The sequence below is a fragment of the Zootermopsis nevadensis genome, unplaced genomic scaffold, assembly GCF_977971745.1.
Source record: "Zootermopsis nevadensis isolate Lab colony 2312 unplaced genomic scaffold, Znev_1.0 Znev_ptg000016l, whole genome shotgun sequence".
Classification (NCBI taxonomy): Eukaryota; Metazoa; Arthropoda; class Insecta; order Blattodea; family Termopsidae; genus Zootermopsis; species Zootermopsis nevadensis.
The window spans coordinates 8784689-8797319 of record NW_028259148.1 but is presented as its reverse complement, the minus strand read 5'-3'; the positions used below and the strand labels follow the sequence as shown (position 1 = coordinate 8797319).

The following is a 12631-nucleotide window of genomic DNA, read 5'->3' as shown; positions in this document are numbered from 1 at the left end:
TGGAAAAATTTCATAATGATCAGCTCCATGATTTGTACACTTTAAAAAATTATATTACGACGATAAAATTAAGGAAGGATGTGATGGGCGGGGCATGTAGCCCACATGGGGAGATGACAAATACGTTCAAAATTTTTGTTGGGAAGCCTGAGAGGGTTGCAGCAATTGTAAGGCCTATGAGCAGATAGGATACTATTAAAATGGATCTTAAAACAACTGAGTGGGAGAGAATAGATTGGATTCATCTGATGTAAGAAGAGACCGTATACGGGTTCTTATGGACACGGTAATGAGCCTTTGGGTTCCATAACAGACGGGGAATTACTTGACTAGCCGATTGACAATCAGGTTCCGAAGAAATACTGTCCTTCATGGAGTTTGTCAGTTGGTTGGTTGGTTTGTTAATATTGACTTCTGGACCACCGTGTTGTAAAAGCAAATGAAATGAAAGACTCCTACCCTCTGCGTTCATTTCAAAGCCATTACACTTGTGATTCATTTCAGTTTTGAATTGTGTCTTGTGTTATTTATCATCCTCTTAGAAGTACGTTTGAGACAGTTTTCTGTCCCTCTTTCACTGCTGCCTGCTGGACCACTTGGCGGCGAACAGAAGCGACAAATAACGAAGATAAAAAAATCTATATTTAAAGCTGAGAGGAGAACCGAACTTTTAAAACGCGATAAGCTATGGAGGGGCGTGTCTTGACGAATAGCGTGAATACTGAACTGAAGATGAAAAATGTTAGTCTTTGTCTTTATATTTTCTCGTAATTCTATAGCACAAAGTTCCAGCAGAACCATCAGCAGCTTGATAAACTGAAAGAAAAAGAATACAGGTTATGTAGATGACTGTCTTCTGGGTTGTAGCACCGTGTGGTCTGGTAGAAGTTTACCGACGTTTCAGAGGTCCTTGCTGCCTCCATCATCAGGACGATGACACAGATTACACGGTACTACAACTCAGCAGACAATTTTCTTCGTACTTACTACGAAAACCTCAGATCCTACAGGTTATGTGTTTGTTCTTTGAGGCTTTTTTATATTAAGCGAATAAATTAACTGTACTGTACATAAGGACTGCCTCTTCTTTGAATTTAACCACTGTAACCTAAGAATTAAGGGTCTATTTCATGTGAATAATATTGATCTGGTTAGATAAACCATTATGCGTCTGATTTATAGTCTGGATTCATTCGGAAAGAGAATGTATTCTGAGCTGTTGTGACGTATGGTCTGATAAATATTTATCGACGTTTCAGAGGTACTTACTTTCTCCAGTATCATTGCCTTGGTGGTAGAGGCAGTAAGCATTTCGTTCGTCAATTTCTATCAGACGAAAAGGAACATCTCAGAAGACAGTCATCTTCAATGTTCGTCCTTCTGATAACACGAAATCCTATCTGATTGTTAATGGAACTGGATAATTTCTAACATAGGGTCTTGATTATGTTTCTGTATTATAAACATCAAATATGTGCGATGTGGGCAAAGATATCTCTTAATCTTTTCGTTTTAGAGAAAAATTAGCCACTTCTTTCTTCTGTATGTACGATATTTTACAGAATTTTAATTCGGAACAGTTTTAAAGTTATGGAAAGTTTACGTGTCATTAACTTCGGTTTAATGGCGTTGGCATCACTGCGAAATTGCATGACCTTGCAGCGACTGGTGCATTGTAACAGTTGAGATGTCACGTAGCGACACTACTGGGCTCAGAGCGAACAGTCTAAAAACAAACAGTTGTTCCCAAGAAAGAATAATTTGTGGTGGAAACGTGTAGTACTTTAGCGAGTTGTGGAATGTACTGTGAACAGACGTTTTGTTTAGTTCATTAATGTTTTATGATACACTCTCGTGTATTTGTGGGGCAACTTCACAAAATGGTAGGTGGCCAACTGAATTTGAATAGGTTATTAGACCTAACGTAAACAAATGTAACAAGCCTAAACTTCATAACCTATCATTGAAACTCGAGTTTGTGAATTGATAATTATTTCTTACCCAGACCATACTAACTTTACCAATCAAATTTGTTGTTATGTTATAAGTATATAGGTTAAAGGTACGCATACGTAATGTTCTAAATTAATCACATCCGTCTCTTTGTTAAAGGCCGTGTAATGAAGTATGATTCCCATATTCTGTAAGTTTCCATCTCTGCAGAGCCCATATAAAATATTTTTATCCGTCTGTATGTAAGAATGTGACAATTTGAGAACAGTAAATGAATTTTAATTAATGTATTAGGTAATTTTACCAGTGATTCTCAAAGTGTGGCACGCAAAACGACTTAGTGGTGTACGTGAGAGAAAATAAATTACTAAAAATTATTTCAGAGTGCGATCTGCTGTCAGTTGAACTCTGATATTCTGTTTGAGAGAGGGGGTCCAAGATTCCTGAAGGGACACGCAAATGTTTGGAGTTTGGGAAAGAGTGACCTCGAGCAATGTCTTCCCCGTGTGAACTTCAACTCTCATTTCATAAATTATTTTCAATATTTTTAATTCTGGGTTAATTTAAACGGTTTGTTATTTGTTTGTAAAATATTGTGTAATGATTTTAATATATTTTGTTGTCAGTAAAGGCTTTCCCTTGTTCCATTTAACGACGCTGATGTTTTTTTATTCCTACAGCTGGCTCTGCGAAGGCCAAGTGCAGTGAGGGGAGGTGATACATGCAGCGGATGATAGAGAAATCGGACATGCCAGAACAGGAATCAAATGTGAGTGACGGCAGATAGCTAATGTAGCACGTAATATATTGATAAAACCGTAAACTTTTTTAAAATGGCGTATTAGAAAGCCGAAGGGTGAATAAAAGTACATTGTTCCGTTTCTCAGAGGATATGAAATTTAACAAATAATACGAAAATTGCTCTTATGTTAATAACGGAGGTTTTATAAAATTAATAATGATACCAAAATTCAAACTGTCTGAAAGCTGACAAACAACGTCGTTATATTAAACTCAGTTGTATGGAGGAATAATAGCTGTCATCGGTTTTTCAATAAATGCAAGCCGTGTATACTCTTTGAGTACATTTCCGCGTAATGTCAACGATATTATTAATTTCTTTACGGCCCTCGACAAAGGTTGCTTACCCTTATTTTAAAATATGCTTTGTCGGTAGGTTTGCACCAATTCATGTGGCATCCCGTGTTTATTTCCATTGTGTGTGATGACATGCCGGCACTAATTTTGCCAAATATTTTGTCCATTTGGAACATCTTTGAAACTCGAGTGTGTGTTTATCTAGTGACGAGATAAATCGCCATGATATATAAGATCCCAGTTTGCTTTCTGTTGCCGACAGAAACTACTGTATTTCTACTTAGAATATTCTTCTGTCGGTATCCAAAAATACTTGCGTCTGTAGTCAGGGGAGGGCCCGTAGTGGGTCATACTGAAGAATATCATCTTGCAGTATATTTACAGTTTAAATTTCTTAGTTTTGTCGCTGACCCATGTGAATATATTCATTTGTAGCTTATTTAATGCTTTTTCAGTGACTTAGACCAGTGGTATTCAACCTTTTTTGTTCGCGTACCCCCAGATATAATTTCTCTTCAACTTTGTACCCCCAAAGTTGTTGGTGTATAATTCAAGTTATACATAGTATATAATCTACGTCTAAAATAAATTATATAAATTACATTACTGATTATTTAGTGTTTATCATAAAATAATATATATATATATATTTTAAATTTCAAGTGCGCCCTAATATGTCTTCGCGTACCCCAGGTTGAATACCACTGACTTAGACCATAGAGTCGAATGAGAGGTTGGTAGTTAAAGGGAAAGGATGTGGAAGGAAGTGGCCGTGGCCTAATTTAAAGTAATATCCCCGCATTAGCCCACGTGAAATACAAAAAATTGTTACTTTATCAAGCTCTGTGCATGCTCTGTTCAGTATTATCATGACAACAGTATTAGCAGTCTGAGAATGGAGCGAACACCGCTGCAGGTTGCACGCCTTTCTGATAAAGTTTGGTCAGATACTGTCGTGAAATTGGCGTGATTACTTGGAGAATCTCCGATTGTCGATTTCCAGAACAATTTATCAGTGTGTTGACAATTTTGAAAGAATGATGCAAGAACGAAATGTAGATGGAAGAGAATAAGAGAAAGCATGTAAGAGAAAATGTAAATGTAAAAATAACATTTGTTTTCTTGCTGGTTGGCGTCTTTATCAATCTATGAATATTTTATTTTCAGTGCTTAGAATAAATATGTCGGTCCCCTTCGCAGGAAAAATGTATAAGTATGTATTATAATAATGCGGTTGTTGTAACAGTGTGTACCCTGAAAAACTTACGTAATTAGCATGTATGATAATTTCCGTAAAGCTTAAGAAGTCCAATTTGTAATTCCTGAGTACAAGAAATGTATATTTCTGATCGTAATATAGAAGCTAATTTCTGTCACACACTGCTGTACGAGTGCGTCGTTCGTGTTTTGCTCCAAAAATTGAAGTTAATTTCTAACAGTGGCGAATCTGGTAGCAAGAAATGCAAACTAGGCTATATTGGCGCAGGTTGTGGGGTCTGGCAGTCTCTGCGTTTGGCAGGAGTTTGTCTTCAGTTTACTTTATGAATAAATTGTATAAATTTTGTACATTAAATGCTATTTACAAAGATAATACTGCAATAACACGAAAAGGTTAATTCCCGTCGACTCTGACACATCATGCGTTACGCTAGTAATAATGAAAGTCGAGAACCTTGTAGGATTCGATATTTACACGGCGGTGAGTCTGAAGATGGCTGTCTTCTGGGTTCTAGCGTCGTGTAGTCTAGTCTGGTAGAAGTTTGCCGACGTTTCAGAGGTCCTTGTTGCCTGCATCATCAGGGCGACCGCCCTGATATATCATTTGATAAATTAATGTTAATAATTGAAAGTACGTCGTTAAATAAACCAAGAATAAGTAAGACAAAAGTTTATAATGTAAAATAAAATACAGTTACGAAATAATGGACGTACAAGAAGCAACACCAGATGACAATGAAATTTTACTGAATCCGCAGTTGCAGGACAGCATCTGTGTTGAAGTCAAGTTGGCAGATGCAAGCTTTTAAGTGGTGTAAAATCTGTGGCGATGATTTGCGGGGAACAGCTGAGTTCTTGCAGCAGCCGAAATGAATATTAAATTTAAAAAAATATTACTGACTCCGTGGAAAGTGGGTTCCTTTTCCGAAGCTGATAGTAGCTCGGCCGGGCATAAAATTTAGTTTTCTTTTCTGGAATTTCGTAGGAATTCGAATGTTATAATTAAATGCATATTCTATTCGCATTGGTGTAGGTGAACTTATGAAGAATTACCTATTGGGGGTTGAGACGCTGGTGGAAAGGTGGGAAAAAATTACGTTAAAGATGCATAGTGTAAAGACCTGGATTAGATTTGAAGATGACTCTTCTGGGATGACGTTCCCTGTAGTCTAAATATGTCTAACGTTTATTAATTACCGTGATAGCTTGTAATTAATCGTAATTTTATCCAGCAGGAGTTGACAGTAGCAGTAACTGGGGGCCTTTAACATGTGCCCTCAGGAGGCTTCGTCCTGTTTTCTGTCACTGAAGAGCAAAACAGTCTTTCACATTTTACAATCAACCACAGAAACATACTTTTTCTAGCTGTATGTACCATTAGAGTTAACCCGTTCCACTCACTCAGTGGCCCTCATGTTTGACTTTTTTGTTTACAAAAAGAGACTCATGAACATTGTAGATAGACCATTTCTTTATGGCCTATAGCACTTAAAAAGGACATGGCGTTTACCATAGTAACAGTGACGTAAAAGTCTGGAAGAAAATCCTTTACCCCATGTTGTGTATAAATAAATGTAGACCATTTAAGAAAGGGTGAGTTGGGGGGGGGGGGGCATTGCATGGGATAGAAACGAAGCTGTTCTGGTATTGTATGTGTATGTAGTGAGTGTTGGTATATCATTCATCACGTATACAAGCCAGTGGAGCGATTTGGGTGGGGGAATTACGGAGTTAATGGACTAGCCACGCCTGGTCCACGGAATAAGAATAGATCCCGTTCGCATTATAGGATGGATCGTTTTTCATGGCCGTGCAGGGATTGAAAGGAAGAGGATTGATCGATTCTTGCATGTTCAGCGACGATTTTCAACTTGTTAGGTTAAATAACATTGTACGATAAGGTGATATGTGGAGGGTAAATTGTAAAGTATGCGATCATGGCTCAATTTTCGGGTGCAGTACAGGAATTTGTCTGTAATACCTGAGGAAAATCATGATGAACTTGTCTGTTAGGACAGCTGAACGAAAACGAAGTGTTTTGTTCTTGTATGTAATTATTTAACGGTGTATGTTCGTTATTTTTCAATTGCCGGGGTCATCTCACAGTAATAAAATTAAACCGTAATCAAATTTAGGGATTCGCGTATTCAACCCCCATTTTCATAATTGACCCTGTTGTCTTCTTACACAGTCGTTATTTTATATTCTTATTAATCTTTTTTGGATATAAATTTCACTGATCTGCTCGCATTCTTACATCTCTTGAGAGGCCTCTTTTTAGCCATGAAGTACGGGATTTAATGGTTACAAACTAATTGTCTCCGTGTGAGATTTGAAGATTTTACGTCCGTGAGGATGATTATCTTCTGGGTTTTGGCGCCGTGTAGAAATCAGCGTTTGGAAGATGCATAACTTTCTCCGGTTTCAGTGCTGAAAATGCAGAACATTACCCACTTCAACCCTGTTGATGGAGACAGCTTGTTTCTGTGCTACGTTGTGATATACCTGCGATTCTACACTGCGCCAAAACCCATAAGAATATCATTATCAACTTATTCCGTATTTGCTCCCCACTTAGATCTTGAACTGCACGAAACTGGAGACAAACGCTGTAAAACTTAAGTACCGCTTAAGTAGGACAATGGCTGACAGAACAGAAGAGTGACGCCGAAGCACTCAACCTAATTCTACATCCACAGATGAACGGTAAACACAGAAGATAAGATTTCGAATGACTGTCATGTTCAACAGAGATTCTGACAGAATCTATGTGAGGAGACAGAATTATGTCGCACTGCTACACTGCAATTTCCGAGCTGTCTTAACTCGCCAGGGCTCCACTGTTTGTTGCAAAGTTTTACAATATTTCTGTGACCTTGAAGCATGGAATTTGGTGAAAGCTACTAATTTCCTATGCACCTAACTCCGGTCTTTTTGTCTGAAGCCATTCTCTTTCTCCGACTGACCGGAACTGTTCACTGATGTCCTGGGTTTGTTAACGACGAACTGCAATGTTCGTACTGTACATCAGATACATTAGTAGGATATGTTAGGCTAATCAAATTGAGGAGTGTAAAGCTGGTTGTGGTTGTATGGCTAGTGACGCTGTGTAATCTTATAGAATAGTTGATTACCACAATCAGAATTTTCATTGTCCCAAAATCCTGGTATCTCAAAACAGGAGACGTTGGCGAAGCCTGAGTTTTATCTCACCTCGGTTTACATGTCTTTAGAACCTGATTAATTAAGGACAACTTTACCTCTGGCTTTTATCTTTTTTGTTAGTGTTGTCTTGAGATAAAGAACCTTTTAATGGTGTCACTCCAAGAAATCAAAAAATAAACATCTGTTGGATACAAAGAAACTGTTACTTATTCAGATAATAAAAAATGGAATATTTACAAAAGAAATGCGTTTTGTGAAGTCCTGTAGGTGCCCAGTTTGTCTGATCCGACGGATAATATAACGCCATCCGAGTCTCAGTTGTATATCTGCAAGAATCTGGTAAATTCAGACGAGAAATTTGCTTCTAGTTCTTGTAGTAGGTAGGGTCTTTGGTCTTAACAATGTCACGTCCTCACACGAAGAAGTCGACATGTTTACGATAAGAGATATTTGGATGTCACTGTAGTGGCTCTTCCCTGCCGAGCCAAATATCAGAAATTTCAGATTCAGAAATCGTAACAGCACGTGCTCGATTCTTGGAGGGTTTCCGCCTAACAAAAAAACACTGGCCAATAGTTGAGCTTATTGAATATGCGATGCGGCATACTGTCCCAACATACCCAGTGTCGCATTACACACTTTGCATTCTGCTGGAACACATTCGTCATCTGTTCTGCAGTGCTACCAGTTACAGCGAAAAAACTCCATTTTATTTCCCTGTATTTTCTTTGCCACTGGATACACAACAGTTTGAAGATGACTGACTTCTGGGATGTTACACCCTATAGTCTGGTAGAAGTTACCGACGTTTCGGAGGTTCTTACTTGCTGCCTGCGTCATCAGGGCGATCATCCTGGTAATTGAGGCAATAAATATCTCTGAAACGTCTGTAAATTCCTACCAGACTACACGGCATAACATCGCAGAAGGCAGCCATCTTCATACTCGCAGGTGTGAGAACCTGAAAGCAAGCCACACACGATTTGTCTGTAATAAATATTTACATTTGGATTAATAATAAGTGAGATTTAGACAAGCTGACGTTTGACGTACTCTCTCCTGAATGTCCCGTTGTGGCTTAGGAAGAAAACGAATTGTAGACAGGGTCTTCGGTCGACCAGTTAATGGTATTAATTACAACGAATTGTTTATTTTTCACATGGCCCCACGGAGACCCCTGTCAGTCTCTGAGTGTGCTGTATACAACTGGTAAACCAGACAAAGACAACGCACATTGGGCATGATTGAAGCAGTTTGTATCTTGTTGCTAACCACGCCATTTCTGTGCATGCCCTATGAATGCCACAAACAACAAGAACCACATCAGAGATTGAGCAGCAGCAAAACAAGTTCAAGTTGATGAATTGGGCGGGCGAGGCCACTGCACACGATCGCGACACTTACTCCACGCAGCGGATAGTAAAAGGACGATTACGAATAAGTTTGAACTATGCTAAGAAATTTTGGACTACGAAGTAGAATTTTACTTAGGATTGTCTGTTTCTGACGTGGCATCTTCCGAATACGCAGTTGGAGCGTTGAATATTACGTCATAAATATAATGAATTCATCTCGGGTTGACAAAAGTGTAATGGAGAAAATAGCAGCTTTTCGAGAACCATCTTCGTTCTCTTCCTCAGGCACTATGAGTACCCTGAGGATAAGTTTGTCCATTAAACAACCTTACACGGCTCGTAGCCCGAGAAGAATTCGTTATACTTGGTCGCCGTGAAAGCTTTAGATCATACATTACGTCATAAAGTTCAGTGATGAATTTCAGCCCATAACGGTGTGGAATATGGCGGTCTTTAACCTGTATCGAAGCCTACTACTACTGCCGTATATAGTTAAAGGAAATGTACAGAGAATTAGGGTAAATATTCTCAGAATTGGTTGAAACATTTTGCATTTAGTCAGTGTATAGTTAATGTAAAATAGGATAGTGTTCATGACTGGTATATTCGTCTTATAAGTTCTTTGTAACGACACTAGATGGGACAATGTTCCGTTTTATAAATGCTACACAAATAAGTGCTGACGAAATTTCATAGTATTATTTTTTTCCATTTTCATATATGGTAATCAGAAGAAAATGTTGTCTATAAAATTGTAATTTAATTGGTAATTAAAATTAACTACACTAAAGGCGATGTATGTTTCTCGTGTGGTAGGATAACAGTACAATTACATCGGGCTGACTCCATCTGAATCTTTGGATGGTCACTTAACAAAAGATTTCCCTACACATTTTTTATAACCATATCGTCTTTCAAATATTTGAACTGCATGTCCAAACAAATGTAAACGTCTCGGTATGTCTTCTAACAATCCACGGGGTAGAAAATGGATATAGTAAGTGTCCTCCGAAACGTCGATAACTACTTTCCACGCTACATCATAACCCAAAGACTTCAGTTTACATTCTTATGTTTTAATATTATTTGCACTTTACTTGTGGTCATCCCTTATGTTACTTTATTACCAGGGTCGCGGTATGTAGATTATTGACTTCCCTGGAAATTATAAGCATGAAGTAGGATCAAGTTCCAATGAACATGTTACACATAAAATTATACTTGGAGACGGGTATAAAACTGTACTGTCGGATAACATTAACTTCGTACATAGAACAGCGTCTTTCTAGTACAGTCTAATGATATTTCTGCCAGTCAAGAAATTTTCCACTTGATTGGAACAAAATTATTGCTGTTTTCGCAAGAGCTCGCCACTGGTCCGTATCCTGAACCACATGAACTAAACCAACAGCCTTCGACACTGCTTTCTTAAGATCAGCTTTAATTTTTCCCTCCGATTTATGATCGTGTGCCCCAAATGATCTCTTAAGGGTTTCCGAGAAACTTTTATGCATGTTTTACGACATCGGCGTTTTAACATAATTTCGTACATATTTGAGATTGTTACCATAATGAAGCTATTATTGAGTTGTTACTTCCATTCGTCAATTTTGCCAATTAAGAGATTTTTCAAATTTCCTCCTATATTTTCCTTTTTCTTCTTCGTATTTGTCGCATTTATTTAATTTTCCCCCTTATGCCATTTGCTTTGCTTCCTTCACTTTTAAATGACAGTACTGGCCAAAATAAAGCTGCCATAACTTGTAGACAAATCAATGTGCCCAAATTTTATCAGCAAGAATTCGAATGTTTGGCCAGCCCTGGCTTATTGAATGTAGATTACGAATTTTGCACAAAGGATTTTCCGGAATTTCCCAATCAACTCCTTCGTCCCACACCAACATCACCTTCATCGTTCATCTACCCCTGGGCCACAACCCCAATCAATAATCAATAAGATGTATTGGGTGTGTGAGCTGTGACGCACTGATTTAGGTTATCGTTTGTGGGCGCCGTCGGTGTTTGTGTGCTACAGAACAAATATCACTGATGAAGCTAGTGGAAGAGTGGATAATGAGGGGGTAGACAAAGATAGATTAATATGAACAAGAACAAAGTTCTCATTTGTTATTGTGCGGACAGTAATCATAGTTTTGACGTTAACACCCACACGCGTACATCGCTAGACTTTGCTGATGATCCTCATTACAGATTTAATGATCACTTTCAGGCAATCTTTCAGCAAAGCTTCACGACCTCTGTGTAGACACTGACAGTTGCACATCAGTCAATATTCACTGTTCTCCTAATCTTATTTATGTATTTATTTATGGTATATGACGATGCTTTTAATAGCTGAGATTAAAATACATCTAATGATAAGATAAATAAATGTAAAGAATGTGGAAGTGGTCGTTGCTTATTTTGAGGCATAATTTAGGAAGGGAAACTACTGAAAATCTTTCATTGTACTCTATTGTCTAACCGAGGTTTATCTTAAATATTACGCTAATAAAATTTATTTACTTTCGTATTCGTCAGAATATAGTTTCGTTATTAAAATTCTTTCGATTATAATAATCGCCTTTCACAAGGATAGATAAATTGGCGATATTGTTTTTAGAAACGTAGGTTTTTGAGAGAAACTAGAAACGAACTCTATGGAGTACAGTTCTTTTTGATAAGCTAATAGATGCTCAGCGAACCCAAACGTCCCTCGACTTTAATTAAACTTAGGATGTATATTGGATTCTAGTAAGAAAACTGGTCTAGAAGTAAACGCAAAATATACCTACACATCGTAAAAGATAGTTAACTTCATACTACCACGCTAACCTGAAATCTCATCAAATACATCTTGATACTAAGAATGATATCAATTTGAGGTTTGTACCCATAAGCTTTAGGTTTCGATGTTAAACACTCAATTTAAACTCCATGATAATTAAACCAGAGGAGCAGGTAATAACAGTTGTTACATGTTACTGGCTGTAAAAATTAGAGGTCACTGTGAGCCCAGTTTTGAATTTATCATCACGAAGCTTGATTTGAAACTGATGTGTTGTTTCACACGAGAATTTCAGTATGCGTGTCCCACTGGACAGTGACAGTGTTGGGTCTCGTGGAAAATATTTAGGCTTCCACTTTGCATATACATTAATATTTTTGTGGTTTTATATAACACTGTATCGATACTTTAGATTCCATTGAATACATTTGTGGTCCTGTGTTTAGTTAATTGGGAGGATTATTGTGGATTCAGTACAGATTCAAATATTTAATGAAAAGCTCAAAAGTGAATGACAAGTATTAATACATTGCATATAGGCTTATAACTGAATTATTGTATTACCTGGCATGCTTCCTCTTCGGCAAAGATTAGTCATTATTTTTTTTTATCTTCATTTCGATTTGTTATGAAATATTTTTTGCCTTTATTGAATTCTGTACAAATTAAACTCCATTTTGTATAAACGATCTAATTTACTCTTATCAGCTGTTTGATAAAACGGGTTAGCTGACAATATAGGGCTCTCATCGTATAATATTGCTGATCTGGAAGCTTTACTCATATCTGTAGTACGAATGTTTGTTGATTTGAAATGTTTGTTTTCTCGAAAGCTCCGCGGATGTGTGTATGTTAGTTGTACACAGAGAAATATATACAAACCCCTGTTAATACCCTGTTTCCCCCTCTGTTTGTGTATAGAGTCGAATTTTGCTGAGTGTGTGTTTCTGATCATTATGCGCTGGAATAAATCTGCCTCTCACATTCTTTGTCCATCCACAGTGATTCTATCCCTCGTCAAGGGCTTCAAAATATATTCATTTAGAATTTGTGA

At 37.6% G+C, this 12631-nt stretch overlaps 1 protein-coding gene across 8 annotated transcripts in view; it reads left to right on the top strand.

Moving 5' to 3' along the window:
- unc-5 (netrin receptor unc-5) overlaps positions 1-12631 on the top strand; it is a 530640-nt gene that overhangs the window by 97043 nt on the left and 420966 nt on the right. For 3 of the 8 annotated variants that reach the window (XM_087349606.1, XM_087349607.1, XM_087349608.1), the window contains exons 1-2: positions 1675-1883; positions 2634-2722. The exons of 1 other annotated variant lie outside the window; for it this stretch is intronic. The gene's annotated coding sequence lies outside the window, so the exon portion shown is untranslated. Of the gene's footprint in view, positions 1-1673; positions 1884-2633; positions 2723-12631 lie in introns of those variants that run through there. 4 more of the 8 variants (XM_087349610.1, XM_087349612.1, XM_087349615.1 and 1 more) reach the window with 3 other exon arrangements.